Here is a 26875-nt window from a genome sequence, read left to right as displayed (position 1 = left end):
CTAACGATAACAATTCCATCAGGAATTCATTCAAAAATTCTTTTTGAAATACTTTCAAAAATTTCTACTCGGAATGCTAAAAAATGTTTGAAAAATGTATTGGTCTGCTGGATTACACTGTTGAAAGGAGATTATCTCTATCCCGCGGGCTTCGCGTAAGTGTCTCTGTTTATGGGGCCACCAACTCCGTTTTTTGCCCTTCACACAGCAGTACATTGAAAGCTGAATGGTAATTAAATTCGACTGTACTATTGGGTAAAGCTGTATGCAGACCAAGACTTAAGCCAGGACGGTGGATAACTACATACACACTTACATACTTTGAAATTTTTTTACAAAATTCCTTCGGAAATTATTTTAACAATTTCACTGGAATGTTTCCAGGTTTCCATAAGACATTTCATTCCCTCGGAAATTCATCTAGTAATTTCTTCGGAATTTCCTCCGCCATTTCCTTCCAAAATTCGAGGATAAAGTTTCATATACCTTGGTACGAATTCCTAGAGCAATTTCCAAAGAAACCCCTAAAGGAATTACCGCCATTCTTAAATTTCTTAAAGAATTGCTTAGGACGTTCCTCCAAGAATTTCTTCGGAATTTTCTCCAGGATTTCCTTCAGAAAATCCTCCAGAAATTACTACAGTGAAAAATCCAGAAATTCCTCGAGACTCTCAGAACTTTCTTTTGGAATTGTTTAGCAAAATAAATCGAAACCAATTTTTATTTATCAGAACAATGCTGGCAATTTAAGTACAAGGAGGAGTGAAGGAAATGTTAAATTTGGTGGGTCACTTGCCCCATCGTGCTCCAGGTCCAGAGGCCAAGTTACCATTTTTGCATTCGCATATCGCAATGATACTCCATGGCCTGGGAAGTTAAAAATAGATTTACCAGACGTGGAGACCAATTAAGATATGTAACATTCAATCCTTTAAGAAAATGATAAACCACCCAATGCGACCTTAATGAAGTTTTTCCACATGAAGTTACATATGATATTAGAAGTTCATCGCTACGCTCGTTGATTTGTAGGTCTGTAGCCGAGAAGTTCTTGGATGACCTAACATTTAACACGCCAATGCGGGTAAAAGTGACAGATATAAAAGCAAACAAATCTGCTAAAGGTACTTATAACAGCTATTTAATTAATGCCTGACAGGTTGCCTTGGTTCGGCAAACGCACTGCATACTGTGATTTTTGTGTTGGCTAATCATCGGCGTGAAATACGGAATTCGGCGGAGTATAGCCAACCGGCGTATGGCGCGCCGCTGACACGCGTATGGCGTACAGGTCGAATCACAAGTTCCAACGAGTATTCTGAATTCTGGGATCCGTACGAGTAGAACAGTGATAAAACCAGGCAAATACGAAAACAAATACCGAAATGGCAACATTTTGGATATTTTTCCTTCGCTCAGGCCGACACGGGTTAAACAAATTTATTATTTCATGTAGAGAGTACAATGATTTATTTAATTGTATCCTGATTCCTGATTTCATCAAACATTACTTGAACATGTGTTGCCTCAAACCGGCGACATTAAACATTCAGTAAAATTTGACTGTTCTGATTAGTTAACGATGAGGAAAATTTGCTAAAGTAGCGCCCCCATTCCCGACCACGACCTCTATCACTCGGTCGTTGCCCAAACAGATCTTCTCCCTCGTTAGTACATTTGAACTAGTCGAAAAGAAGCAGAACCTCAAATTATCTTCCATTGAAGCGATTGACGTCGTCGTCGCCTTCAAAATCTACATCAGTCGTAAAAGAACGTTTGTTCCACCATCATTATTTGGCCCCCGTTGGGGTTGTTGCTAATCGGTCTGCAGTCTGAAGCAGTCAGTGGTGCTTCTTTTCGCCACCTTGAGACGCACCGTCCTTACCATCCGATCCCCAACCACCATCATCGGCAGCAGCAACCAAAAAGCCAGCGGCCAGTGGCTGCTGCTGCTGCTGCCGATGTCTGGCTGGATACTTCGACTCTCAACTCAACAACCCATACGAACCAGCTAGCAGCGCGCAGCATGGCCTTGAAAATGCTGTGTACCTGACTGAGCGCCTTTTTCTGCGTGCCTTCTTCACGGTGCGGCGCGGCGTCGAGAGCAAGCTGTTGGATGGATCGAGCCAGTTCCTTACCCCACAGAAGAGCCGGTAGATCGTCGTCTATCGAGCATCATCGCCGGGTTGATTGTACCCCTTCGTTCGGTCGGTCGGATGGGCTTTGTATACGACGGCGACACACAGACAGAGCGTGTTTGCAAGAGGTGATCAAACTTACGTCTTCATTTCTGATGACGATGATTGTTCTCGATCTCAACAACCTGCCCGGTGAGAAGCGCGAACGTGCGCACGCGTTTCGCAATAGATTTTCAAAGAGTTGTCTATTGGCGGTACGAGCGGTTTTCCATCTAGTGCCATTGAAAGGCTATTTGTTCACTTGAAAATATTTCCTATCTGTTTCAGAATTAAATTTAATTTCATTGAAATGTATTGCCCCTAGTATAGATATGGACAACCGTCGCGTCATTCTTATAACGAACAGATTTTGATGCCAATTCAAAGTCAGCTGATAGTAGAGTAAGGATCCTAACTATATGGGGTTTTCTGTCATTCAATAACTTTTTTTGTCAGTGTCTTTCGGTTGAGACTTCCTAATCCGTTTGACAATCTCAGTCCTTTTTTGATTGTCGATTGAAAAATAAAGAAGCCGAAATATTGTTCAGTTCATTCGTGGCCTTCGCGTTCAACTACTTTTTTGAATTTCCAAGAAAAACTATTGAACCGTTCTAATAGATAAGATTTTCACCTTTCCTGTCGAAAATTTTATCCCGTTTTAATTGTTTAAAACATTTTAAATTAATTTGAGACGTGCACAAATATGGCTGAACCAAAAAAATAAAGAAACGATTATCAAATGTTTTTTTAAGACGGGACAGGTCAATTGTCAACCAAGTAAATCGTTACCAACCTGATCATCGTTAATCGGGTCTCACCTAGAAGTATTCCACCCCTGCTGCTGGGTAGATTAGTTTAAGATTGTTCACTTTGCCTTTAGGAGGCTCGCCTCATCACACAATTTTGTGGCTCTGCGGTGGCGCGAATAGAATGATTTTGGCTTTTACTATATTCCACCACCGGAAGACATTATAATTTTTGCGCGCAAACGGGCTTCCACGAGGTGCTTTTCTCACTCTTGACGGTCTGATGATCGGCCTGGGTCGGCAACAATTGATGGGATGGCGAGAAGATGCTCCGAGCGAGCATTGTGCTGCGGCGGATTGCCAAGTGCGTAGCAAAAGACCTCACTCGCACGGCGGGTTGATGCCTTCTTGTTGTGCGGTTGAAGGCCCTGCTCGAGATCCATAAATCCAGCCGGCCGGTATGTCAGCGCGGTTCTCATCACTTGGGCATTCCGGTTTTGGAATGATTTTCAAGTTTAATTAAGCGGATGCCTGACTATGGAATGACGAACGCAAAATTTGCGAGCGATTGTTCTAATTTTATTAGTATGATCAAAAATAGATTTGATATTGGAAAGTGTTAGAGTTGTGGAATTGTAGATTTTCTAGAAATAGTTGCTATGTCAAAACATATGACATGCACAAATCCAATCAGCCACCAATTTAGAAAATTCTAAATGTCGTTCGATTTGTTGTAGGTATTTTGAAGACTGTAGAACTTGTATTTCAATCTTTCAGTAGTGATTACGACCCGAGATCTGATAACTATTAGCTTAGATTGTTATCAAAACTCGTTTTATTTTATTTTTTCTGATACGAAGGATAATAATCATTTTTGATCATTGTTAAACACGTGTGCGTGGTTGATGCTGTTTCAGTTGCCCAGATGATCGGACTGCAACATTCGGCTTGCCGCCTAACCTCAGCGTCAACCCCGAAAATGAAGCCTTTTATTCAAATTTTATTTCGATTATCGAGTCTTTGCCGCAGTGAGTCCTTGGAAGGCATGTACATAGTTAATGTTTTAATACTGGTGAATCGATCGTTTCCACCGTGCACCCGCGTAACTGAAAACAATTTGTTGTTGTACGCCGTGTCCCTGACAGTCATATTATTGGTCTGTAGTCGGCGTCTCGCCAGCAATGCGAGATTGAGCGCATAGACGATCAAAATTCAAAATTGCTTACAATGGCCTCTTTCTCGGTCAGTGCATAATTGGGCTTGAAAGGTTTCGTCTGCTTCGTTGTTGTTCGATTTCAGGGTTTAAGCGATTTTATACTTTTTTTATTGACACCTCGAACTTTTCCCAAATCTATGATTTCCGCTAGCTTTGAAAGTGTAGCTAGAAATAAAATTTAGAAGAAGGCTCAATCACTAAGCGCGACCTTTGGTATACCTTTTGAATTTTTGATGAAGGCTGACCAAAAGTGGGCTACGAAATGATGAGGTGACATCTGGGAAGGAGCGTCAAACATAGATTTGGTCGTAACTCACAAGCTCCAAAGCTTACGCTTCCACGGGTCTTTCGATAACAACTGACCGCCGGCTTAGGGTTGCGTACTGAAAGTGTAGAGAAGCCTGCCTGGGTAGACGAAAATTGCTCATTAACAGAAAAACGTGATATTGATAACAAAACATGGTATTAACTTGTTTGAAATAAGAGTAAAAATAACAAGCGAAAATAACAAAAATTTGTACCGAAATATCATAAAAATATCAGGTTTTGCCATTAACAAGAACTTATTAATATCTTGAGCCATTAGTTTGTTCTTGTTAATAGCAAAATCTGATATTTTTATGATATTTCGGTGCAAAAAAATGCTTCTTAGGATGAATAAAATGCTCCATAAACAAATAAAAAATGCTCCTTATACTAAGAAATGCTCCCTAAAATAAAGAAATGCTCCTTAAACCAACGAAAAATGTTCCTTAATTTGAGGAAATGCTCCTTAAACGAAAAAAAGGGCTCCGTAAAAAAAAAAATGCTCCATAAACTTATAAAATGTAAATGAGTAAAATTTTTTTCACAATAAAAACTACATGTGCTGTCAAAGCATCCACCGCCACGTTCCTTCAGGTTTATTTTTGTAAGGCGACTATTTAGCTCTTATTTTTGAAAGTAGTCTCACTAGCAGTTTTTTTTTGTGTGCTTTACAATTTCGAGTTCGGTCTCCTTGCGAGTATAGGCGTAGGATTGCCAATCCGGAAATGGCGAGCTCAATTCTCCACTCCCTGTGCATAGTGTATCCATTGTATTTGCCACACGAAATACATATGTACATGTAATGACGGGCATAGAAATGCTTCAAATAATAACTGAGGAGATGCTAATCATAGAATACTAAGCTGAAAAACAGGCAAAGCATGTTGGCTAAGATTACATTTTATAAGTTTATGGAACATTTCTTTTTTTTCATAGTTTAAGGAGCATTTTTTATTTGTTTATGGAGCGTTTTATTCATCCTGAGGAAAATTTTTCTTTGTTTTCGGTTGAATAGGGTTACCAAGCAAAACAATCAGCAATAAACTCTAGGGGCTATACAATTGTGCATAAGATTCTAGTTTATGATAGCCAGTTTCAAGGTACCTTTTGAACTATTTTATAATAATTCTTTTGTCAATATACTGCGCAATTATCATTAATTACATAGCAAATCTTTGCTTTTTTAAGGAGCATTTTTAATTGTTTACGGTAATTTTTTTTTCGTTTCTACGCACAGAAGAGTAACTAGAACAAATTCGTGGACAAAAACCAAAAAAAAAATCACGATTTATACATACTTATATTTTTTTTAGATACTTAGAAACATTCTGCATACTATGGCTATTTCAGAAGTGACCCAAAAGTTTGTAAAAAAATATAATTAGGGCTCAAAAATGAGGTGTTGAATTAGATTTCATTTACTTTATTTGTGGAGTATTAGGAAAATCTGATGTTTACACAACATAAATGTTATCAACAAGCTATTATTAGTACACAATGAGTAGATTATAGTTCTACGTCTCCATTTTGTTCATGTTAATGGTCAAATTATAAATTTCATGTTTCAGGCCACCTGACCACTTGAAAATCACAAATTTTTCTATTTTTTATGTTTTTCTTCAGGGGAAAAGTTAATCTATACAGCAAGATCCGGCAAAGATAAATCACTTGGGTGTAACTTCAAGATATGGACTAAGCATTCCACGTGAAAACTCGTCCGCAAACGTCCGCAAATTAGATTCTGAGCTATTTGAATAAAATGCGATTTTTCATCATTTTAAAACAAAATTTTACCATTTGCTCATAAATTACCACATATAACGAATCCAGGGGCAGCAGAGACTATTGTCCTATGGGCTTGACGATCCCTCCCCAGGCCATCTGCGAGTTGTGGCGCCTGCCTAGGATGTGGTGGGGTTTGACAGTGGGCCCTGTTAAACCTCTATAAAAAGCTGCATGAATCCGCAAGTACGCTCCGCCAAAGCGACCGTGTGCCGCTCAAAGCGCACAAGCCCAAGTCCTGGTGTTAGGTGGGACGCTAAACAGCCCTGACACGACGGCCCTCCGACGAGACAGGAGGTTTGCGCAGGCCCAATAAGCCGCCTTTAAAAACAACTATTACGAACGACATAGAAGATAATACGACTCGATACAATCGGCAACGACCTAGGCGACGAACAAAGGATCACGATTGGAAGCTTGGAACATGGAACTGCAAGTCGCTAGGCTTCGCAGGTTGCGATAGGATAATCTACGATGAATTACATCCCCGCAACTTCGATGTCGTAGCGCTGCAGGAAATCTGCTGGACAGGACAGAAAGTGTGGAAAAGCGGGCATCGAGCGGCTACCTTCTACCAAAGCTGTGGCACCACCAACGAGCAGCCAATCAACGTAAGGATGTGCAAGCTGAGGATAAAAGGCCGTTTTTTCAACTATAGCATCATCAACGTGCACTGCCCACACGAAGGGAGATCCGACGACGAGAAAGAAGCGTTCTATGCGCAGCTGGAGCAGACATATGATGGATGCCCACTGCGGGAGGTCAAAATCGTCATCGGTGATATGAATGCTCAGGTAAGCAGGGAGGAAATATATAGACCGGTCATCGGACCGGATAGTCTGCATACCGTATTGAACAACAATGGCAGCCTCCCGTTGAATGGTATTCCGAAGCACTTTCTTCCCCCGCAAGAATATCCACAAGGCCACATGGCCATCACATAATCAAGAAACGATAAACCAAATAGACCGCGTTCTAATCGACGGTAAATTCTTCTCCGACATCACGAACGTACGCACTTACTGCAGTGCGAATATTGAATCCGATCACTACCTCGTCGCAGTATGTCTGCGCTCAAAACTCTCGACGGTGATCAACACGCGTCGGAGTCGTCCGCCGCGGCTTAACATTGGGCGGCTACAAGACGGTAGACTAGCCCAAGACTACGCGCAGCAGCTGGAAGTGGCACTCCCAACGGAAGAGCAGCTAGGCGCAGCATCTCTTGAAGATGGCTGGAGAGATATTCGATCCGCCATTGGAAGCACCGCAACCGCTGCACTAGGCACGGTGGCTCCGGATCAGAGAAACGACTGGTATGACGGCGAATGTGAGCAGTTAGTTGAGGAGAAGAATGCAGCATGGGCGAGATTGCTGCAACACCGCACGAGGGCAAACGAGGCACGATACAAACGGGCGCGGAACAGACAAAATTCGATTTTCCGGAGGAAAAAGCGCCAGCAGGAAGATCGAGACCGTGAAGAGACGGAGGAACTGTACCGCGCTAATAACGCACGAAAGTTCTATGAGAAGTTGAACCGTTCACGTAAGGGCCACGTGCCACAGCCCGATATGTGTAAGGACATAAACGGGAACCTTCTTACGAACGAGCGTGAGGTGATCCAAAGGTGGCGGCAGCACTACGAAGAGCACCTGAATGGCGATATGGCAGACAACGGTGGCGGTATGGTAATGAACCTAGGAGCACGCGCGCAGAACATGCGACTTCCGGCTCCGAATCTCCAGGAAATCCAGGAGGAGATCGGCCGGCTGAAAAACAACAAAGCCCCTGAAGTTGACCAACTACCAGGAGAGCTGTTTAAACACAGTGGTGAAGCACTGGCTAGAGCGCTGCACTGGGTGATTACCAAGGTTTGGGAGGATGAGGTTCTGCCGCAGGAGTGGATGGAAGGTGTCGTGTGTCCCATCTACAAAAAGGGCGATAAGCTGGATTGTAGCAACTACCGCGCAATCACATTGCTGAACGCTGCCTACAAGGTACTCTCCCAAATTTTATGCCGTCGACTAACACCAATTGCAAGAAAGTTCGTGGGGCAGTACCAGGCGGGATTTATGGGTGAACGCTCTACCACAGACCAGGTGTTCGCCATACGTCAGGTATTGCAGAAATGCCGCGAATACAACGTGCCCACACATCATCTATTCATCGACTTCAAAGCCGCATATGATACAATCGATCGGGACCAGCTATGGCAGCTAATGCACGAAAACGGTTTTCCGGATAAACTGATACGGTTGATCAAGGCGACGATGGATCGGGTGATGTGCGTAGTTCGAGTTTCAGGGGCATTCTCGAGTCCCTTCGAAACCCGTAGAGGGTTACGGCAAGGTGATGGTCTTTCGTGTCTGCTATTCAACATCGCTTTGGAGGGAGTAATACGAAGGGCAGGGATTGACACGAGTGGTACGATTTTACGAAGTCCGTCCAGTTATTTGGTTTTTTCGACGACATTGATATCATTGCGCATAACTTTGAGAGGATGGAGGAAGCCTACATCAGACTGAAAAGCGAAGCTAAACGGATTGGACTAGTCATCAACACGTCGAAGACGAAGTACATGATAGGAAGAGGCTCAAGAGAGGTCAATGTGAGCCACCCACCACGAGTTTGTATCGGTGGTGACGAAATCGAGGTGGTTGAAGAATTCGTGTACTTGGGCTCACTGGTGACCGCCGATAACGATACCAGCAGAGAAATTCGGAGACGCATAGTGGCTGGAAATCGTACGTACTTTGGACTCCGCAAGACGCTCCGATCGAATAGAGTTCGCCGCCGTACCAAACTGACTATCTACAAAACGCTTATAAGACCGGTAGTTCTCTACGGACACGAGACCTGGACGTTGCTCGTGGAGGACCAACGCGCACTGGGAGTTTTCGAAAGGAAAGTGTTGCGTACCATCTATGGTGGGTTGCAGATGGCGGACGGTACGTGGAGGAGGCGAATGAACCACGAGTTGCATCAGCTGTTGGGAGAACCATCCATCGTTCACACCGCGAAAATCGGAAGACTGCGGTGGGCCGGGCACGTAGCCAGAATGTCGGACAGTAATCCGGTGAAAATGGTTCTCGACAACGATCCGACGGGAACAAGAAGGCGAGGTGCACAGCGGGCAAGGTGGATCGATCAGGTGGAGGACGACTTGCGGACCCTCCGCAGACTGCGTGGTTGGCGAAGTGCAGCCATGAACCGAGCTGAATGGAGAAGTCTTTTATGTGCAGCACAGGCCACTCCGGCCTTAGTCTGATGATAAATAAATAAAAAAACGAATCCAGGAGAAAAAATATTATATTCATTACATCACCTCGTAGATCAACAAACAATGTGATGTAATTTTGGTTATTATGAGTTATTTAAACTTTTCTTGAGTTCAGAACTTGCGGAACTTTTTTTTTGTTACATACATTTTATTTATATTCACAGCATCTCCTGGACCAACCAACCAACCTGGACGAACCAAGACCAGCTAGGGTAGAGAACTATTTGGGCAGCACCCCCTATTCCCGTCAGCAACGTTCATTACTCGAGCGCATTACAGTCGAATTATTTGTTTTTTAGTACATGGTTAGTTCCTTTCGATATCTAGTGATGTAAAAAATCAAGCCATTTGGTTGGAACGCGGTCAAGTTATTAACGTTGCGGACGGGAATAGGGTGTGCTGCCCAAATGGTCCCGCTCCCTAACATTGTAAAATAGTCATGGGATATTTTGAATCAACCAAACTGTCCGTGATTTCAGGACTTGAGTTTTACAGCTGCTAAAGTAACCTTTTCTGTCACACTAATGACATCTCTCGGAAGACCAACAAACACCGCAAGACAGCTTTGATATAATTTGAGCCATCCAAACTGCCTTTCAGTTCAAAGCTTGCGATCTACAGTTATGACAGTAGATTTTTTGTCACTCAAAGCTCCGATATATCCGATCTAGCGGCGTTTTTATTTGTAATTTGTAATTTCCCAAAGCTCTTTTCCTATGTGGATTGAACTTCAAGGCGAATAAAGGTGATTTGAACGAAAAAAAAACTTTGTAGTAGCTGTACATCTAAAGTCCTGAACTGAAGTATAGTTTGGATACCTAGGGCGTCCAAGAGATATTAAAAAAGTAGATTGTTTACCGCAGCACCTATATAGCTACGTTTGAATGATAATCTTATTTTGGATGTACTGATGCTAATGTACTGAATATTTTCTGTTTCCGAACTCTGCTATGTTCAGGACGTTCTAGGTTGTTGTAAGGCTTCAAACGCCCATACTTGATATTATTTCCTGATAGGGGAGTTAAGGAGAAAATAGTGTTCAAGCAGAAAACAGTGTTTACTTTTGTCCATGCGAATTTATACAACCATTTTTATTTTGGGATCTTGGGTATGGGTTAAAATAAGTTAGATGTTTTTTTAACTACGGGTTTCTTGCTACTTTGTAAGATATAGCCACTTTAGAATCTTTCACGTAGCGGCAACAAGAAATTTTGATTTTACATAAAACGCGAGGTTTTATTTGAAAACATATGTATTTTGAGATTTTTATGTGGTTTTACACTGTTAGGTGGATAGATTTAGCCAAAAAATTGCATTTTCCTGCATAATTGGCAATTATTACTTCATTCTAGAAATATCAGGACCAAATAACCGCAACAAATAGTGTTGGCCAAGAATTGGCTTATTTACTCCTATGTGCTACGGTACGCTTTTCGAATGTTTACGGAGCATTTTATATATTTCAAGGTAATTTGTTAGATAATTTAAGGAAAAATGATCACTTTTCTAAGGAACATTTTTCAATTTTCTAATTTCATCTGTTTAATTGGACATTTTTTGGGCTGCCGTGTGCTGCTCAAAGCGCCCTAGTTTGGTAAAACTCGCCGAGATCTGTCTCCTTGGTGCAAATTCGTTCGAAAAATATTGAAAATAAGTGCTACAGTGTACTTCTGGGATCGTATTGTCCCAAATTGAAATCGTTATAACTTTTTTTTATTTTTTGGCCAATTTTGGATTTTTTGGGCAGTTCCGAAAGATAATTTAATCATCTTTCGGAACGTTACCTAAGAATGATCATACGTGGGGTATCTGGCGAGGAGGGATTTTCGTGAAAAATGGTACAAAAACAGTGATTTTTTATACTTATTTTGCTTTTATCTAAAAATCCTACCCATTTGAACTGCAGCTCTTCAAAAAGGTTATGCAGGTAGGCGTGTGCTTTGACATGAGGCATTGATTGGTTTAGAACCTTACCAAAGACATATTTTTTTCAAAATTTCAAATTTGTGCGATAGGAATATTTACAATGTATGAGATTCCATATGTCGTCTAAATTCTATTGAGCTAGTCTAAATTAATGATTTCATATATACCACTAGCGACTAAGTTCAAAACCATACAATGCCTCATGTCAAAGCACACCTGTCTGCATAAGAAGGTTGAAGAGCTGCAGTTCAAAATTAATAGGATTCTTAGATAAAAGCAAAACTAGCATAATAAATCACTGTTTTTGTACCCTTTTTCACGAAAATCCCTCCCCGCAAGGTACCTGTCCACATATGATCAATCTTAGGTAACGTCCTAAAAGATGATTAAATTATGTTTTGAAGCCGCCCAAAAAAATCAAAATTGGCCAAACAATAAAAAAGTTATAGCAATTTCAATTTGGGGTCAATATGACCCCAGAACACGGTCAACGTAAGTTTTTTGGAGCATAGGCAGAAGGTTAAACAAATTCGACCAGACTGATCGAGCGTCTCATCACTAATCACTGTTTCGGCACCCAGCGGCTGAGTACGAAATGCTTTTGTTTTTCCCCGGAAGCTATATCTAAGATGGCAGCCCCATCCCGATGGAAAGGGACCTCAGGCCAACAACCTACTGCCACTAAAACTTAACAAACCGTTTAAGAAACAAACGAAAAAAGATAGAGAACTGATATAATGGCGACTACTTTTGGCACGAAACAAAGGACACAAAGGTCAGCAAGGTAAGCTGACACAACTCGCATTATGTATTATTTAATCAGACTAAGGCCGAAGTGGCCTGTGCGGTATATCAGAGTCTTCTCCAGTCGTCCGATTTTCGCGGTGTGAACGATGGATGGTTCTCCCAGTAGCTCATTCAACTCGTGGTTCATTCGCCTCCTCCATGTACCGTCCGCTATTTGCACCCCACCATAGATGGTACGCAGCAATTTCCTGTCAAAAACTCCAAGTGCGCGTTTGTCCTCCACGAGCATCGTCCAGGTCTCGTGTCCATAGAGGACTACCGGTCTAATGAGCATTTTGTAGATTGTCAGTTTGGTACGGCGGCGAACTCTATTCGATCGTAGCGTCTTGCGGAGTCCAAAGTACGTATGATTTCCAGCCACTATGTGTCTCCGAATATCTCTGCTGGTTTCATTTTCGGCAGTCACCAATGAGCCCAAGTACGCAAATTCTTCTACCACCTCGATTTCGTCACCACCGATGCAAACTCGCGGTGGGTGGCTCACATTGTCTTCTCTTGAACCTCTTCCTATCATGTACTTCGTCTTCGACGTATTGATGACTAGTCCGATCCGCTTAGCTTCCCTTTTCAGTCTGATGTAGGCTTCCTCCATCTTCTCAAAGTTACGTGCCATAATATCTATGTCGTCAGCGAAGCCAAATAGCTGGACGGACTTATTGAAAATTGTACCACTCGTGTTAATCCCTGCTCTTCGTATTACCCCTTCCAAAGCGATGTTGAATAGCAGACACGAAAGACCATCACCTTGCCATAACCCTCTGCGAGTTTCGAAGGGACTCGAGAATGCCCCTGAAACTCGTACTACGCACATCACCCGATCCATCGTCGCTTGATCAACCGTGTCAGTTTATCCGGAAATCCGTGTTCGTGCATTAGCTGCCATAGCTGGTCCCGATCGATTGTATCATATGCGGCTTTGAAATTGATGAATAGATGATGTGTGGGCACGTTGTATTCGCGGCATTTCTGCAGTACTTGGCGAATGGCGAACACCTGGTCCGTGGTGGAGCGTTCGCCCATAAAACCCGCCTGGTACTGCCCCACGAACTCTCTTGCAATTGATGCTAGTCGACGGCATAAAATTTGAGAGAGAACCTTGTAGGCGGCGTTCAACAATGTGATTGCGCGGTAATTGCTACAATCCAGCTTATCGCCCTTTTTGTAGATGGGACACACGATACCTTCCATCCACTCGTGGGGCAAAACTTCCTCCTCCTAAATTTTGGTAATGACCCAGTGCAGCGCTCTAGCCAGTGCCTCAGCACCGTGTTTAAATAGCTCTCCTGATAGTTGGTCAAACCCAGGGGCTTTGTTGTTCTTCAGCCTGCTCGCGTTCTCCCAGGCCCATCACCATACCGCCATCTTCGTCTGCCTCATCGCCATTCAGGTGTTCTTCGTAATGCTGCCGACACCTTTGGATCACCTCACGCTCGTTCGTAAGAAGGTTCCCGTTTATGTCGTTACACATATTAGGCTGTGGCACGAAACCCTTACGTGAACGGTTTAACTTCTCATAGAACTTTTGTGTGTTATTAACACGTTACAGTTGTTCCGTCTCTGCACGGTCTCGATGTTCCTCTTGGCGCTTTTTCCTCCGGAAAATCGAGTTTTGTCTGTTCCGCGCCCGTTTATATCGTGCCTCATTCGCCCTCGTGCGGTGTTGCAGCAATCTCGCCCATGCTGCGTTCTTCGCTTCCACTAACTGCTCACATTCGCCGTCATACACGCCGGGGGCACCGTGCCAAGTGCAGCGGTTGCGGTGCTTCCAATGGCGGATCGAATATCTCTCCAGCCATTTTCAAAAGACGCTGCGCCTAGCTGCTCTTCCGTTGGGAGTGTCACTTCCAGCTGCTGCCCGTATCCTCGGGCTAGTCTACCGTCTTGTAGCCGCCCAATGTTAAAAAGCGGCGTTCGATTTCGACGCGTTTTGTACACCGTCGAGAGTTTTGAGCGCTGGCATACTGCAACGAGGTAGTGGTCGGATTCAATATTCGAACTGCGGACGTTCGTGATGTCGGAGAAGTATTTACCGTCGATTAGAACGTGGTCGATTTGATTTTCCGTTTCTTGGTTAGGTGATCTCCATGTGGCCTTGTGGATATTTTTGCGGGGAAAGAAGGTGCTTCGGCCTACCTTTCCGCGGGAGGCTGCGAAGTTTATGCATCGTTGGCAGTTATCATTCGATACACACTAACTTTTTCTTTCTCGAGCTCGGCAAAATCGGGCACCGCTGTAGTTCAGTAAATTTCAGAACTGAACTTCGGCATAAAATTTGATTTATTACTGATTTTCGGCAAAATATTTACTGTATCTCAGCAACTGAACCGTCACTTTTACTGAGATCTCTTCAAAAATCATGTTTGCTGAAATTCGGCGGTGCACACCTCGGGAAAATAAACAAAATATGCTGAGATCTCGGCGAAAAAAATTAAGTGTGTACGGTGTGCAGACTATCCGATGACCGGTCTATACATTTCCTCCCTTCCTACCAGTGCATTCATGTCGCCGATGACGATTTTGACGTCCCGCAGTGGACATCCATCGTATGTCTGCTCCAGCTCTGCAAACGCTTCTTTCTCATCGTCGGATCTCCCTTCGTGTGGGCAGTGCACGTTGATGATGCAATAGTTGAAGAAACGGCCTTTTATCCTCAGCTTGCACATCTTTTCTTGATTGGCTGCCACCCAATCACACGTTGGCGCAACTTACCCAGCACTATGAAGCTGGTTTCCAGCTCGTTGGTGGTGCCACAGCTTTGGTAGAAGGTAGCCGCTCGATGCCCGCATTTCCACACTTTCTGTCCTGTCCAGCAAATCTCTTCTAGCGCCACGACGTCGAAGTTGCGGGGATGTAATTCATCGTAGATCATCCTATCATCCTGCGAAACCTAGCGACTTGCAGTTCCATGTTCCAAGCTACCAATCGTGATCCTTTATTCGTCGCCTAGGTCGTTGCCGATTGTATCGAGTCGTATTATCTTCTATGTTGTTCGTAATAGTTGTTTTTAAAGGCGGCTTATTGGGCCTGCGCAAACCTCCTGTCTCGTCGAAGGGCCGTCGTGTCAGGTCTGTTTTGTGTCCCACCTGATTCCAGGACTTGGGCTTGTGCGCTTTGAGCGGCACACGGTCGCTTTGGTGGGGCCTACTTGCGGATACATGTAGCTTTATATAGGAATTTAACAGGGCCCGCTGTCAAACCCCACAACATCCTAGGCAAGCCCCACAACTCGCAGATGGCCTGGTGAGGGATCGTCAAACCCTTGGACATAGTCTCTGCTGCCTAAGCACTTACACGACACAACTCGCATAAAGCTCGGAATTCTGGGACTGAGTGAAGTCCGTTGGCCAAACTTTGCAGAACACAAACTTGTTATATGCCGGTAATCGAGGGAACAACGCTCCCCTGCACCGAGAAGGTGGTTTCCTGCTTAGCGCCCATGCACAGAAGGCGCTCATCAAATGGGAACCAATTGATGAGAGAACAATCATTGCCAGATTCAGAACACGAGTAAGGAACCTCGCGATAATCCAATGTTATGCGCCGATCGATGTTGCCGAGTTACAGGACAAGGAGAATTTCTAGAGTGAACTGAATGCCGTCGTGGATAAAGTTTCGAAAGGTGACATCAAGATCTACATGTGGGACTTTAATGCGAAGATCGGCTCCGACAACACGGATTATGAGCGTGTCATGGGACGTCATGGTCTTGGAGAAATGAGTGTAAATGGTAGAATTCTGTGGCAATAACGACATGGTTATTGGAGGATCGCCATCGACCAGTGCACAAAGACACGTGGGTCTCTCGTGTTGGACAAACTGAAAATCAAATCGACCACATCTGCATCAGCTGAAAATGGAGACGGAGCCTTCTTGATGTCCGGAATAAACGCAGCGCTGACATCGTGTCTGACCATGACCTTCTAATTGGCGAGATCTGATTACGTATATTTTCTCGGATTCAGCGGCGGGAGGAGAGACTCGGACGACGATTCCACTCACGCCGACTAAAATTTCCAGCTGTGAAGAGATCGTTCATTGAAGAACTTGGAATTCGGGCAGTGGATGCCCCGGAAGGTGGCAGCGTAGATGACCAGTTTACGGCCACTAAAAAAAACTTTTTCGAAACAAGCGAGAACAACCTGGGTGAGTTGCGCACTCAGCGGAAGGGGAGGATTACGGATGCAACCTGGCGGAAAATCGAGGAGTTTAGAGAAGCAAAGGATGCGATAAAGCGGGCAAGAACCAGAGTATTTGGTTCTAGAAAAGGAAGTAAAACGCCGCTACGATATCTCACGACGCCTGAGTGGAGCAAGACGCGACAGGTCAGTTACTCACCGACCCAACTGATCGGCTGAAACGCTGGTTCGAGCACTTCGAACAACTTCTTCAAGTTCCGACGCCCGACCATCCAAAGCTTGAACGCCAACAAAGCTCCCGGGGTCGATTGCATTTCAGCAGAGATGCTCAAAGCTGACCCCATGCTATCGCGCAAATGTGGCATTAACTATTGCGTTGCGTTCGCAACGGAGTATTTTGCAGATTGCATACTGATAGCTGCCATGTATATTCTTTAACTTTCTTACTCCAACTGCTTATGGATTATTATTTGGGAATTAATAGCAACCCAATTGGAGGTCCGAAATGATAAAGCATGGAAGCTACCATTGCCGGCCACGCCCATCCCTCTCCGTTACTAGGGAAGGAAAGGAAATGAAGATATGACATCTACTCAACGAGAGGCCAGCGACTCACCGACGCTCTCATAGATGCCAAGGAGTTGGATGGTTGGTAGGGAGTACAGTTTAGGAATATCATCATAAGCAAATGATATAATGTTGGGAATGAACAAGCTAAGAAAATTTATGTTACGCCATTGATGATTTACTTGGGATGGGACGAAGCTATTAATCTTGTCTTGGCTGAATAGTCTCCCCAGTAACATTTTGGTTTTATAATGGTATTAAGACACTCTTGTAGGGTAAATAATGGTCTTCAAGAGTGTTATAAAACTAAAATTGTTACTTGAGCTAGGCGTAAGGCATTGCTCCCTCTCTGAAACGAGAAAGAAAGTGCCCCTTCCCCTATTTGTTTCCATTTAATTTGACGTATTTTTTCACGATTTAATTTTTATTTTCTCTGGTAGTGGTTTTCATTCACTCTGGTAGTGGTCTCAAAAACGAAAACTTCGAAAAACTTTTCCGGACCGAATTCAACTCTACACACCACCAAAGATAAATAAATCCCGTAGGAAAAGCGATTTATCCTATGGAAATTATCAGACGTCAGACGAGATGCGGTTTGAAACCATACCGAAATGTATCTGGTAACACGAAACCGAACTGAGTCCTGATTGCCCTCTAATGGGCGTACTCGAACTTCAATTCGGCCACCAGCAGCAGCTCACTGCTGTCAGGGAAAATTAAACATTTTTTTCAGTAACCGAGACCAAAAATAGGAGAAATCTACTTATCACTTTCTATCGAGCGCTGCCACACAACTTTCAATATTTAACACAGTTTTCCCGCAACGAAACTCGTATTCTGTATTTATTCCTTGCTTCTATTAATATTTTCGCTGCCAAAAATCACCCACTGTTAGCTCGAGAAAATTTTCGGATCTCAATCATTATTTCTAGAATAACTAAATTTTTCACTAGCAACGCAAAATTGATTGATGAAATTTTTTACGTCTTCATCACGACCTACTTCGATCCCCCGTGCTATCTGCACAAATGTGGCATCAACTATTCTGCAATATCTGGGAAACCGCAACTTTTCCTGCTGACTAGATGCAGGGCTTCTTAGTTATCCAAAGCGCAAAGTTATCCTAAATTGGATACAGGAGAAAAACGATTCGACTCGCCGACGGCAGCAGGCACGATTCCGCCCAGGAAGATTATGTGTGGACCATGTTGACACGCTCCGTATCATCGTGAAGCAAGTAAACGAATTCCAAGAGTCCCTCTACCTGGTATTCATTGACTATGAAAAAGCATTCGATCGTCTGAACCCCAAGGCGCCCTTAAACGCAAGGAAGTTCCGGATAAAATCGTCGGCATCATTGAAGCGCAGTACGAAGATTTTATGTGCAGAGTCCTGCATAACAGAGCTTTATCTGACCCCATTCGGGTAGTCGCTGGAGTGAGGATGAATTCTATCTCCGCTACTGTTCCTCATCGCAATCGACGAGGTCATGGTGGGTGCGATTGACCGTGTACCAAACCGTGGGCTGCTCTGGCAGCCTATTACTACCTACGTGAATTCCTGGTTGGCTACAGCGTCGATACACCTATGCCTGGCGTATTGTAGAGCTCCATAATCATCGGTCTTGGGCGATGTTCCTCCAGTTTCCTCGAACGTTCAGGTTCCCCAGGTCCGATTCCACCGCGAGCAGTCAGTGTGTTCGTAACCTTCCACGAAATCGCCGGCCCTTATATGGTTCTCTGTTGAATATTGTTTTCGCCATTCTATCTTCCGACATTCGCACTAAGTGTCCAGCCCACTGAAGTGTGTCGTATTTTATTCACAATATTTTCTTCTTTGTATACTTGATACAGTTCACGATTCATGCGTCTGCGCCACACACCATTTTCTACTTTCCTTCCATGCACGCAGCACTTTTCGCTCGAAATCCCCAATAGCTCCATATTTGTCCATAAATGTCCATACTTCATGTCCATAAAGAACTACTGGTAGAATCAGAGTTTTGTATAGAGCTAATTTCATTTCCGTCTGCATGTTGCGGGACCTAAGCTGGTTACGTAAACCGTAAAAGGCCCTATTTGCAGCAGCAATACGTCTTTTCACTTCACGGGAATCGTCATTGTCACATGTCACAAGCGTTCCAAGGTAAACAAATTCTTCAACAACTTCAAACACATCCCCATCAAGCACTACCTCAGCACCAACACCACTAGGTCTTCCTCTATCTCTACCTGCCACCATGTACTTTATCTTGGTAGAATTGACGGTTAAGCCTACACGTAAATTAATGTTATTTATTATTAATATTTCTAATACTTTTTTGCCAAAGCAGGCGCTTAATGATATGTATAAGAAAAAACTTATACATCGCATTAGTCACATACATTCCGAAACTTATACTTTTTATTAACTTATGAATGTTATTAGCTTTTTGATATGGGATCATTCATTAGGTGGCATAATGAAGAGTATAAGTATTTTCGAATGGTTTTTTGCCATAACATATAAGATTATTTTTTTACGTGTATCCTCGCCGTATCCCTCTTCAGTGGGACAAAAGCCTCCACTACTGCTTTGCGATCGATTCCAATGAGGTCGATGTCGTCCGCAAAGCCCAGGAGCATATGCGACCGTGTGATGATAGTGCCGTTCCTCTGCACGCCAGATCTCCTAATAGCGCCTTCGAGTGCAATGTTGAACAATAAATTCAAAAGAGCATCACCCTGCTTCAATCCGTCTAAGGTCACAAACGAGGTTGACACTTCGTCTGCAAACCGGATACTTGATTTCGAGCCATCCAGCGTTGCACGTATCAGTCTAATCAGTTTCGCCGGAAAACCATGTTCGGACATTATCAGCCACAGCTCATTTCTCTTCACTGAATCGTACGCTGCTTTGAAATCAATGAACAGATGGTGAGTCTGCAAGTTGGACTCCCGGAATTTATCAAGGACCATCCGCAGGCTAAACATCTGATCCGTCGTTGATCGGCCCTCACGAAAACCTGCCTGGTATTCGCCGACGAAGGACTCCTCAAGCGGTCTCAGTCTGTTAAACAGGATACGTGAGAGGATTTTGTACGCCGAGTTCAGAAGGGTGATCCCTCTGTGATTGGTACACTCTAGTCTGTGCCGTGTTTGGCTTCGCATCCTATTCCTTCAGAGGTGAGCCAGTCTAGGACTGCAAGCCTCTTTGATGAAGAATTGAAGAAATCGCATCGTCAGGTCGCTAGCGAACCGGAAGTCTTCTGCATACCGGAAACTGCTGAAAAGAGATGAAAGAAGAAGAAAACGCTTTTGGTGTAGGGCTCACTAGTGCCGACCTCACCGAAACTGTCGCACTACCTCTGCAACCCAAAGACGAAGCCGGTGGAATGCGCGAAAGCATCCCTTGCGATAGCCGTCGGGTACCATCAGTGCAGAAGTATCCTTCACCGGAACTGATAGGCAACCCTCGACGGCGGAGGGTGGGGGGTGTGTCAAGAGGATTCGGGTGAGGTTTGTTGAACGACCGCATGAAGAATCGAGACAACGGTAGCAGTAGATCAGCCAACTAGTCGATGAACGAACCAGGGCATGTTGCAAGAATGCCGGACAGCAACCCTGCAAAGATGGTGTTCGCTTCCAATCCGACAGGTACGAGACGACGTGGAGCGCAGCGAGCGAGATAGGCAGACCAGGTGCAGAACGACTTGGCGAGCGTGGGGCGTATTCGAGGATGGAGAGATGCGGCCTCGAACCGTGTATTGTGGCGTCAAATTGTTGATTCAGTGTTATCTGTTTAGATGTAGACCAAATAAATGAAAATGATGAATACAGCACACAACAACCTCCGCCCCTCCTTTCAGCCCTTGTAAAAACACACATAGTCGGTTTTTCAAGTGATCTTTATTTAGGTGATGCGGTCTATATGCAGGCCATTTATAGTTTCATTTGTGATTCTGACATCAAAATCTAATTTTTTTTTCTTCTGTCAAAGTTTTTATTTTGTACTGTCTCTGTCTCTATGTTCCGTAGATCTCCGTTACTCAGGCCATCCGGAAGACGCTCCCAGTAGAACCAATCCTCGAGCACGACGACACGCCACATCGTCCCTTACGCCAAATACCCGGATGAGCAGCCGAAATTCCTTGATTCCGAATCCTAAGCCTCGTCCATCCTTTAATATTGTAAACTAACCTCGAGTCACCACGAGTACGCTGGCTCCTATCCCCCTCTTACTAACTGAAAAAAATGACATTGATTGTATATATCACAAAGAAATATGGCTCCGTAAAGTGTTATACACGCCTGAGCCTACCAAATAAACGAAATTGGAAAAAAAAAAAAGTGATTTTAATTTAATACCATTCAAAGAGTTTTAATAAAAATACAATCACAAACGCTGATGATTGAACTTGCTACTAAGAGAGCTTTGATCAGATATAAATAATTGTGATGATGGAATAATCTTAATGTATAGCATGTTCGTATTTTATAGATATCTCCGTACCCAATGTACGACTGCAGACAAAAAATGAGTCAATGCCAATACTACAGCTTTCGTTCAAGCCCAAAAGCGTTGAAATTTGTTGAAAAACCGCTGAGATATTGGTGTGACAATATTTTTATTACTTCTCCAAAATGATATATAATGTTCATATATCACAAATAACTCTGAAATCAAATGTCTGATTGCAAAATAATTTGAATGCGGTCAATGGCAAAGCTGCCATGATTTTGACGATGAAGAGTAAAGACTACATTTTGCACTAATAAGTGGCGACGTATTTTCAAAGTACACCGAAAGCCACTTACAACCTGGGTGCTGCGGATAGAGCCGCTTTTTTGCTCTCAAGCGAGTAGAGGGATATTTTGAAATCAATCCCATAAGCAAAATTATTTTGCAGTTACTTGGCTGTCAAACATTTCCCGCTCTTCGAATTTCTCTTTCCATGCTGCGTGAGGGCGCACAAATGCGCTAGACTCTACATGACTTTACGATGGTTTATATATTTTCCTGCTCCAATCAGCTGATGAATCTCGTGAAATTTAGTAACGAGTGGTTTTTAATTGCATTCCTACTAATTTCCCACTCGAAATATGATGTGAAAATATTTATTACAAAGAATACAAAACTCAAACTACCGTTTATTTTAATTTTTTTTTTCAAATTATACCAATACTTCTCAATAAAGGATCTGAAACGAACATAACCACAATCTTCAATGTTTGGCTCCGGCACAATAGAAAAGTTTGGCTTCAGTTTGACAACCAAATCGATTCTATTCGCACCACCCAGCTTACAACATTCGAATGTGATACACGATGGGATTCAACGTTTTCTATGGTGTTTTATGAAGCACAAGGATTTTATACAGAACAAATTGAGAAATGAGAACTTAGGTCGAAAATGTGGAAATTTATCGATGATTTTTTAAAAGTATTTCAACCGGTTTACTCGGCAACGATGAAGCTGCAATCCGATCTACATCCATGGGTAATTCCAATTTAATCTGGCTAACATGTCGGGCGGCTACAAAGCAAGACCAAGGTGGCTGGGTTCGAATCCCGGTGCCGGTCTAGGCAATTGTCGGATTGGAAATTGTCTCGACGATTGTATGACATTTGCCAGAAAACCATTTGCCAGAATCAATTTGCCAGAATGATTTTTGACAGAAACCCATTTGCCAGAATGGACCATATGCCAGAAAGCCATTCCCCAGAATAGACCATTTGCCAGAATGTAATTTGCCAGAATGTACCAAAAATAGTAAAACTGGATATTCCAATAATTATTGATGGCTAAAGAATAGAAAAAAATATATATAAAGAAGGTAATTTTGCATTATTTGGTGGATAGGACACTATTTAATTTTTTTCTTGATTGATGACTTGTGAGGGAAGTCAGATTTTTTCTTTTTTTGGAAAAGATGTTTAATTTTGATACACATAGTTAAGTTTGCCATCTTAGGGTGTTTTTAAGAGATATTGCGAAAAAAGATTCGGCTGCCGGTGGGACTTGAACCCACACTATTCCATTTAGTACACGGACGTATTACCAATTATACAACAGCTGCCCTTGCGAGAAGTTGTTCCATAACCAGCTAATAACGATGGGATATCAGTCAATTCCCCGTATCTATCGAATCTGCTTTGGCAACATTTCACACCCTTTTCTCTCTACCCGCCTCAATACGACAAATAGAAGCACATGTTTGTGATTCAAACGCAACCGACTGTTGTTCAATTCTGATACACATAGTTGGGTAGAGAGAAGAGGTGTGAAATGTTGCCAAAGCAGATTCGATAGATACGGGGAATTGACTGATATCCCATCGTTATTAGCTGGTTATGGAACAACTGTTATACAACAGCTGTTGTAGAATTGGTAATACGTCCATGTACTAAATGGAATAGTGTGGGTTCAAGCCCCACCGGCAGCCGAATCTTTTTTCGCAATATCTCTTAAAAACACCCTAAGATGGCAAACTTAACTATGTGTATAATTAAAAACATCTTTTCCAAAAAAAACACTATTTAATAATGAAGGGATTTGCGGTATAATTAATTTTCATAAAAGGGATTATTCAACATATTAGACAATTTTCAAAAAGATGGATACTATTTATTAAAAAAAATCAAATTTGTCTAATACCAAAAAAACTGTTTACGAATGGATATCATATTTCTTCGTCTCATTCCAGACGCAGACTTCTTTTCAAAATTAAATCATATCTACAATTGGATAATATCATTTCAAGTCATACTAGACGCCATTTGTTTTCATTGAAGAAGTTATATGTGGTTATATCTACAAGTCTAGGCAAAATGTCTATTTCTAAAGAAGGAATCATATCCACAATTGACATATTCAAACACGGACACGGGCAAGCACCTACGTTTAAAGAAGGGATGACATCTTCTTCTTCATTGGCATTACAAACCCACTGGCACATAGCCGCCTCCCTGCTTAGTGTTCGTTTAGTACTTCCAAAGTTATCAACCGTGAGGTTTCAAAGTCAAGTTACCATTTTTGCATTCGTATATCATGAGGCTAACACGATGATACTTTTATGCCTAGACCGGCACCGGGAATCGAACCCAGTGTCCCAGTCACCCTCAGCATGGTCTTGTTGTATAGCCGCGCATCTTATCGCTAGGCTAAGGAGGACACCGGGATAACATCTATCCTTGCCTTAATCGGAGCAAGCAACTTTTTTTTAAAGAAATGGATCATATCCACCATTGCTTCATTTGTGACAAACGCCTATTTTCAAAGAAGGGATCACATCCACTTTTGCTTTAATTTGGACAAGCGCCTACTTTAAAAGAAGGAATCACATCCACCATTGCTTCATTTGAGGAGAACGCCTACTTTTAAAGAAGGGACCACTTCCACCATTGCCTGAATTCGAGCAAGCGCCTTCTTTTAAAGAATGAATTACATGCACAATTATCCTTATCCGGAAAAGCGCCTCCTATTGAAGAAGGGATCATATTAACCATTGCCTTAATTCGGACAAGCGCCTTCTTTTGAAGAAGGATCATATTCACCATTGTTTTAATCCTAGCAATCGCCTATTTTTAAAGAAGGGTTCACATCCAACGTTGCCTTCATCCCGGCAAGCGCCTGATTTTCAAGAAGGGATCACATCCACCATAGCCATAAGCCGTGCAAGCGCCTACTTTTGAAGAAGGAATTACATCAACCATTGCGTTAATACGGGCAAGCGCCTATTTTTAAAGAAGGAGTCACATCCACCATTACCTTAATCCGAATAAGCACCTATTTTGAAAGAAAGGATAACATCCGCCATTTTTGCCTTAATCCATGCAAGCTGCTATACTCGGCTTATGTAGGCATACGTCTTATGTACAGATTAGGTATTTTCAATTCTATTATCAACCGGTGCGGTGTTTTATTCCTCAGTAGAAAACAACTATACAACAACAACAAATCAAAATTATAAAAAATGTCCCTTATGCCAAATGACCCTCTCTTTTAACGCTGTTCATAGTTACCTAAGTATGCCTAAGGTTCATGGTGTTAAGAATTATTGCGCATACTGGGGAAACGCGCGCATGGCAAATAGGTGACGACCAATTCTGGGGAATGGTGCATTCTGGGGATTGGTACATTCTGGCGAATGGCTTTCTGGGGAATGGTGCATTCTGGCAAAGGACTTTCTAGGGAATGGTCCATTCTGGCAAATTGATTCTGGCAAAAGGCCTTCTGGCAAATGACTTTCAGGCGAATGTCATACAACCGTCTCGACTTCCATGGGCATAAAAGTATCATCGTGTTAGCCTCATGATATACGAATGCAAAAATGGTAAACTTGTCTTTGAAACCTCGCAGTTAATAACTGTGGAAGTGCTTACCCAAGTAACACTCGCAATACTTCGAAGATTTATACTAGTTTTATAGAGGTTTTATTACGGCATGTAGAAATGCCTTAAGTTTTATTTTGGTTTTATACAGTTGTCATTTAATTAGATCCGCAAGAGTACTTGAGAACTACGTTTTGAGTTCCAATATAAAACTACAGCTCCTTAGGTTTTATATCGCTTAACGTAACGTACTGTCACTGGCGGATGGATTAATATCTTCATTATTCTCTTTTATTTTCAGATATTACATGCAATTATCGGACGAGGTTTCAAAAATCGCTGCATTGCACTAAAACAAAAACGTGAAACGTTTTTGAAGCATTACAACAAAGCAATAAAAGACACGGAGATTCTGTTTTTATTTATCAAGGTGCAAAATTAAACTGGTTGCGCGAAGTTAAATCGTAGGCTATAAAATATCATCATTAACCTAAAGTAACAAACGCTAGTTTGATTGTCGTCGCTCTAATACACTACAAAACATCGTTAAACGTAGCATTTGACATCCATCAGAATCAAAAGTTAGAAGGAATCTCGGATTAGCAAATTTTGACGTAGTATCTAAGGTAACCTTACAGTTTGACATTTGCTTAGTGAATTGCTTATCAACTACTATCGTTTTCCTTTTACAGCTCGTAAATATAAAGCATTTTTGGACGTCAAACATTCGAATACACTTTCATCGCAATTAGTAGAAATTACTTTCTCGCATAAATTGACAGTCGATCATGCGATTTTTGTAAGAAGTCAAATCAAACCACAATTTCTAGGCAAATATTTAACCCGAACTTAGTCAAATTTAATAATACGCAAACACATTTCTTCGAAGAGGAAGCAAAAAATCAGCACTTCTAAAGGTTAGACTTTTTACATACACGAGAACATAAATAACACGCACATACCGATTAATAAAGCAAGGCAAAGCGAACCAAGAAGACTACAGGAATAAAACAACCGAATCATAGAACATTAGATCTTCCTTGAAGTCTCCTCCGTGAGAACCACCAGCAGGGCGGCATCGGCGGCGTGGACGGCAACAGCAACTACAACAACAACTAGCGCAAAAGTGTAAACAGAGCAACAACAGGGATAAACCAACGAGAACACAGGAGAAGGAAACAGGAAAACATCAACTACGAACTTACTACCCTTACCTAGCCCCCACCATCATTGTGTGAATTAGCAAAAAAGGAGAAAAAAATACTGTCGGAGCTGCGCGACTAGCGTGGCGGAAAGTTCTTCATCGCAACGGAAACGGTAAGTCAACGAACCCCCAACAACACACACCCTCTTGGATAAACAAACCACAATGCGGCTTTTTAAAATCAATGTCGTCATACATAAAAATGACAACCGGCCGGCAAAAGCCGACAGATATAACTCCCATCCGAAATCGTTAATTATTCAATAGGTACATTCCGAGCAGCTGCCGCGGTTGCGTATATGCCGACAACAATCCGGAATCAAAACCAGTTGGTCGAAAAGAGATCTGCGGCTTCCCGGTGCGAAGTGGATGCAATTAGATGACATTTTGTGTTTAGAAGCGTGTTGTGTGGCTTTTA

At 42.7% G+C, this 26875-nt stretch overlaps 1 long non-coding RNA gene across 1 annotated transcript in view; it reads left to right on the top strand.

The window, feature by feature from the left end:
• Window positions 1-26564, top strand: part of LOC134211009 (uncharacterized) — an 84482-nt gene extending 57918 nt beyond the window's left edge. The window contains exons 2-3 of the long non-coding RNA XR_009978909.1: window positions 25555-25879; window positions 25946-26564. This is a non-coding gene — a long non-coding RNA (uncharacterized LOC134211009). The remainder of the gene's footprint in view (window positions 1-25554; window positions 25880-25945) is intronic.
• The last annotated feature ends 311 nt before the right edge of the window (window positions 26565-26875 follow it).

The sequence above is a fragment of the Armigeres subalbatus genome, chromosome 1 (genome assembly GCF_024139115.2).
Source record: "Armigeres subalbatus isolate Guangzhou_Male chromosome 1, GZ_Asu_2, whole genome shotgun sequence".
NCBI lineage: Eukaryota > Metazoa > Arthropoda > Insecta > Diptera > Culicidae > Armigeres > Armigeres subalbatus.
The sequence above is the reverse complement of the archived record's forward strand: the minus strand, read 5'-3'. Positions and strand labels throughout refer to the sequence as shown.